A 6,261-nucleotide genomic window follows, 5' to 3' on the forward strand; every position below is an offset into this window, starting at 1 on the left:
TTCCTGTTTTTTTGTGTTGTGCTTTGAAATATTTTTGTTACCTGATCTGAGCCCCCGTGTTCTGCTGCTCATTTCTGATCAGAGTCTGAATTCATGTCTGTCAATAAATACCACCTTATGTTAAAAAATCCAAACTATCCCTGTTAGTGTGCTCTAAAGAATAGTCTGTGATTATTCAGGTTTCAATTGCCCCTAATTAAATAAGTAAAATTAAAAATCTCTAATGATGACAATGAAATGAAAGGAGTCTTACCTCTGAATGAATTCCAGAGTACAAGCTGCCTCTTCTTGATATTGAAGGTTGAATATATAGTAGATTGCAAACACAGCAGCCAGTCCCGTCAAAAAGGATGGTGTGATGCCCTCACATATTACACGACCCTCCAGAGTGACCATCCAGCGTGCAATAGTGACTTGCCCTGTTCCACCTGAAACTTCCAAGTAATACTAACATCAGCAACATCATTTACTTTATGTACACATCTATAAAGTCTCAGAACAATGACCAGTCTGATATATGAAACAATGAAAATGAAAAGCTTACCAAGCAGTATCAGACGAGGGCTTGCAGGAGGAGTGAGGGTTGCCTCAATGTCAGCTGCGGAGGCAGACACCTGTAAAGAACAAAAACATCCATATTATGAAAAAATAAACAATCACTAGGTGAGAATAACCTTTACCTGCTGTAAAAAAAATAGATATGGCATTCAGCATTTAAAACACATGGCAAGAATATAAACTTACATCTGCAAGAAGGACCAGTCCTGTTAGCTTCTCTCCAAAGTGTGCCATGAGCAGCTGCACAATGCAAAGTGCCATCTCTGTATCTTCACTATTAGAGAGGACATCTTTGACATCTTTGTTTGTAGGTTTTTCCCTGAAGTATTCTGTGATGGCTCTCCCACATTCCTCCATACTGAGTTCCAAGCTACGAAGCACATTGATGTCTGTAAGCAACTCAAAATGGGCGTAGATGTACCTCTGAATGAAAAGAAAAGGCCATTTGTTTTTCATATCTTCAATGTCAGGTGGTGGAAGTGCATTTATATGACGACGTTGTAGACAGAATGTGAGCTCCATTAGATTTTTGACCTCTGCTCTTTCAGCTCCACCTGAACCCTCCTGTCTGTAAATTTCCTCCAGTCTTTGGCGATGCTGCTCCACAGTCTCATTAGTTTCCTCTGGAGGGAGCTCTGGCTGAAACCTTGTACATCCGTAACTGTCGCTAGGGCCCCTCTTGTTTGTGGAACTGGATCTAGAGGCTCGGTGGTGTGTGTAGCGTCCTCCACGGTTCAAGTTCTCGATGCGGTTTTTCACTTGAATCAAAAGTGACGTATAACCTCCACCCAAAAGTGATCCATCCGGTGTCAGATCAGCAAAAGACTTTGGGTACTGTCTGATGATATTACGAACCACAGTGAAGCACTGTGAGCGAGTGGGATTGGCTTCATACCTCCTCATTTCATCTGTAAGTACTCTTATCATCTGGCGTCGTTCCACTGGTTTAGGTCTCTTGCCATCTACAATTGCAGAACGTATTTCCTGTGGCATTCGTTCCCATGGGACCTGGAATGTTTCTGGCCATGTTTTCAGTACTTGAGATGTGGAAGGTCTGCTGCTTGGATCGCTGTCTCCTGTCTGGCTTGAGAATAATGCAGTGGCCGACACATGTGATGTGCCAGAATGAGGTGGAGTGCCTGATGAATATGGAGACTCAGAGAGAGACGACACACTACTCATTGGTGAAGAAGTTGGAAGAGATTGGACATCCAGCGTAACTATCTCGGTCTCTGAAACAACAAAATGAACAAAGATTTAGTATATTACTAATATGCTATATCAGTGTCACTGCAGACATCTGGCCAAATGTGGATTCAGAACTTAAATGGCCTTTGTTTTCCTGTCAAATTAGCTCGTCAAGACCATCCCCAGCAGAAACAGCCGACATTCTATGACAGAAAGATTTTGTCAGTCCATAAAAATGGAAGTGAATAACAACATGATTGTCATTAGCACTGTGGCTCTTCCAGATGTCATCAATCTGCTTTGCTACTGTGATTGGTTAAAATGTTCAGTTAATAAGTTGGGTGATATAACATTACTGATCTGATCAATGAAGCAATCAATGAGTAACAATGGACAAATATGGACAAAATAAGCACAGGATGATTTCTGTTATATTACAAATGGCCCCTGGTACAAGAATGTTTCTGGGTAAATTATGCACCAATTCTTTACATCTGTACTCCATTTTAGTACTAGTACATACAAGTAAAAGTACTGTATCATCATTTAAATGCCACACTGAATTAGACATATATTACCTAATTTGAAGGCATTCAGGAGTTTTCTGAGCTGAATGACAGGTAACAGATCGGCAATGTCTTCCTGCTGTACATATTTTAAATCTTCTTTTGACTCCAAACCAGAGCTCTGAAGCTTTGATATTATCTGCCACTGGCCCTCTTCAGAGAGATTTGGCAAGGTCTTGCAGATGATCTCTTTGATTTCCTCACTCAAGTTGGCCATTCTGGAATGAAGGGAGAGAATGGTGAAGAATTATCACTGGGGTGCCATGAACAGTGTACTCAGGCAAGGGGTAGTAATCTAGCAGATTCTCCTGATTAACACAACAATAGCTTCTCTGCATCACTGTAAGGCTATAGACACCCAAGTGAGGAAGGCGCATGGCATGGTATTTTTCAGCAACTAAATATACAGATGAATCCTTGTGAATGAGAACCACTTTGATTTTTCCGATTACCACCCCTTCGTCATCTTCATCGATCACAATGAACATGTTCTTTTTGTATTTTGTACCCTTCACAGTCACTTCATGGGCTATTATAGTGTTTACAGCCTCAAAATTATGATGTGCAACTGCATTTCTTATGTCATCATTGTAGTCACCTGAGAAAAACTGTGTCCCCTTCTCAGCAAAAACAGCTGGAGGGAAGAAGATGCCAGCACTCAGAAAGGCCTGCAGAAGTTGATGTCTCTCTGCAAGAGTAGCACATGGATTCTTAAAGTTACGTAGTTTTCTCAAACACTGCTTAAAATATGTGTGTTTGCTCTCGAATCTTAATGTCCATAGACGGATAAGTGGCCCAAACTGGACAATGAGCTCTGGATAATGACTGACATAATGATGTTTGGGCTTTAGTGGATGGTCAGGAAAGGCTTGCTTTCGACAATGCAAATATTCATCAGTCAGAACTCTTAGATAGGCTATCTGACCAGTTGAAATCGCTGGTGCACAAATGAGGTCCACAACTTCTCTAAGTTGTAAAACCAACTGCCATATTTCGTTGTCATCTGGATTTTGTATTTTGTCTCCAATCAAGACAGGCAACATTCTGAGCAAACACCAGTTTTGCACAGCATGCCCACCAAGTTTTCCAACCTCTGGATTAACCTCAGGAGGTTTGTCATTCGCATCCTTACCAAGATACTTAAACTGATTTATTTGCCGATTCAACTCAAGATAGCTGAACTGTTTATCCACCTTAACAAGATGGTTAATGTACAATGCCAAATCAGAGGATACAATACCTTCAAAAAGATCATGGCCAAGACATGGGGGTAACCCTGGTTGACATACATGGAAGTATGTGAGTGTATTAAACACAGAGTCAAATTTAACACCTCCACTTGATGAGGACTGTCCTTCACTGCTCTGAACATGATCATTGTAAGACTGTATTGTGCGGTTAGTGGCCTCGATAAGAGGATCTGCATTGAATGCTTCTCTGCTGATATCACAATATCTACAGAAGTGTAAACTCCTGCTAAAATTCTCAACAAAGCCTCCTATGTTATGTGAGCCTAGGTTGTCCCCTGCAATGGCACATAAAGTCCCTTTGTAGACCTTTCCATCAGACAGAGTAAGACCATTGAGCTCAAGGTCTTTCAGGTCACTAACCAGTGAGCCCATAATCAAGTGTTGACCAAAATACTTAAAGTCCTGTTCTTTACAGAGAAGAACAAGTTGCATGTGGTCAGCACTTGATCTACTGTGTGGCAGTAAATCAGCAAGAGTAAGATACACTGCAAGTATCTTGTGTTTTTTCTTTCCAGATCCCAGTGGGTTTACCACTTCAAATGCATCCTGATATAAAATCAAGCACAGTGATGAGCTGTCTGTCTGGAAGAACACATTTTCTGCAATATTTCTGCCATCCCACACATCTCGGAGAACATCCTTAGAACGGACACTGGAGTGTACTTGCTTATATTGTTCCTGAACTGGCTCACAATGAAAGAGAGATTCAATTGTTTGTTTAATAGGAACATACTGAGCGAAACACTCTTTGCCTGCCTCATTCTGACCTAGACAGATCTGAACTGGTTCAACATAATTGAAGCTGTTCTTGAAAACAGTTTTTCTTTTCTGGTCAGTTTTCAATGATTGGGTGTTGCACGCCCTAAAGAGATCCTCAGTTTTCAGGACATCAATTACATTGCTGGAGTCAGCTTCTGAAACCCCAAGTGTAACCAACTTTTCTTTCAGTTTGAAAAGCATATGGGACTGGCTTATATCATGAATTTCCTGAAAATCTTCAACAATTGTTTGAATGACAGAGGATGGAAGCAACAACTTTGCTTGCAATTTCAAATAAAACAGGGCTAGATTTCTGAAGAACTGGGGTTCATCTGCATTTTCTGCATAAATCTCTGATTGCTCTTCACCTGCATCAATGGGAGGATCAATATGCATATCAGACTGATTTTGTTCACTCTCGTGTGAGATGCCAGGATTCACAACTGAATCAACCAGATGTTCCTCAGCACCATTTTTATGCCTCCTACTCATGTGTGAGGTGAATGTGGATAAAACTGTAAAACTCTTGTCACAGTTTCTATAAGGGCAAGAAACTGCTTTTCCCTCACTGATGTGTGTTTTCAGATGAGAGTAAAAGGCCCTCAAGTTCTCACACCTTGCAGTGCAGAAGTCAACATGACATGTTAGTTCAACTAGACCACATAGTCTAGGCCTGACTACACATTTGTATTTATGTCTGTAAATGTGACTCTTAAAAGTGGAAAAGTTTTGAAAAGCCCGACAGCAATCTGGCAAAACACACTTGAAAGTTAAATTTGGTGTATTTTTATGAATTCTCATGTGCCTCACATAAACCAGTATTGTGGCACAGTTATGACTACAGACCTGACAGGGAAACATTGCTGCCAATGGAGCAAAACATGAAGTAACCTACATTGTTGTCAGACTTTTACTCCTGATTTTCATTTCCATTCTATCAACTTTCGAAATTAGTGCTGACTTAGCCAACTATATAATCAAACATATTATGCATTGATTTTAATTAGGCTAAAACATGTCAACAAGAACCCAGTATAATTGCTGGCTGCTTTTCTTTAAGTCAACACCTGTATCACAGCTCACACTGAAAATTCTCTTTGTTGGCTATGAAATCGATGAAAGAAATTAATGTTGTGATCTATGTAAACACTAACACTATCAGCTGGTTCTCCTCTCAAACACAAACCACCATACCACTTACAATTATTCCAACACCATTCTAAGTTAAGTTTGTAAGTGTATTTTTTTCATGGCATTAGCAGGTATCAACTCAAGAAAATTCACAGATGATTCCAAACGGTTTGCATTTGATTAAATACTTTTTCCAGCGGACCACTTTCCATCAGTCCAACAACCTACCAATTTATTGCTGCCTGTGTGTGCGTGTGGCTGTGTGGCGCGCAGGAGAGCAACTAACGTACCAAAGACAGACAATTTAGACAAATTAAATTCAAAATGTCAAGAAAGGGGACCTATTTACTTGTCTTTCTTGTCCTATTGTCTAATCATTACAAAAATCGTTGTATCTCATGTAAAAGTTGTTTTACTGAACAAGGATTAACGTTAGCTTACGTGCCTTAACTCAGTGTTTGACAAATTTCATTCAAACTCGACAGAAAGTAACGTAGAACTCACCACAGCATCTCTGTTAGTCATTTCACTGTTTCATCATCCACCAACTGTAGTTTGCTCGTAATAATCCCTTAATTCACACTGCTAGATGTAAATACGTTCTAGCTTAACGTGCTCTTCATCCCCTCCGTCATGCTAGCCTCGCCTGGTTGTGCTAACGTGACTGCGTAGCATGAACTGAGCAGCAGTTCTTACTCAAAATAAATAAAAATAACACACTCACTAGCTAGCCAACTTGCTGAGCAACAGTTCGATTTCAAACATAATTTTAGTTGTATTCTCCTGGCGAAGAAACAAAGATAAGTTAG

General features: G+C 40.2%; 1 protein-coding gene and 1 long non-coding RNA gene across 2 annotated transcripts in view; both read right to left on the bottom strand.

Annotated features, from left to right (window-relative positions):
• LOC103367200 (glutamate receptor 2-like) overlaps positions 1-6,261 on the bottom strand; it is a gene marked incomplete at its 5' end in the record, with an annotated part of 58,626 nt that overhangs the window by 20,721 nt on the left and 31,644 nt on the right. The gene's annotated exons all lie outside the window — the stretch shown is intronic.
• LOC103367198 (uncharacterized) lies at positions 1,614-3,393 on the bottom strand. The gene is made up of 3 exons (XR_520713.1): positions 2,911-3,393; positions 2,325-2,530; positions 1,614-1,790 (listed from the first exon to the last, which is right to left on the bottom strand). It is a non-coding gene; the product is annotated as an uncharacterized LOC103367198 (long non-coding RNA).

The sequence above is a fragment of the Stegastes partitus genome, unplaced genomic scaffold, assembly GCF_000690725.1.
Source record: "Stegastes partitus isolate 25-593 unplaced genomic scaffold, Stegastes_partitus-1.0.2 Scaffold1025, whole genome shotgun sequence".
Classification (NCBI taxonomy): Eukaryota; Metazoa; Chordata; class Actinopteri; family Pomacentridae; genus Stegastes; species Stegastes partitus.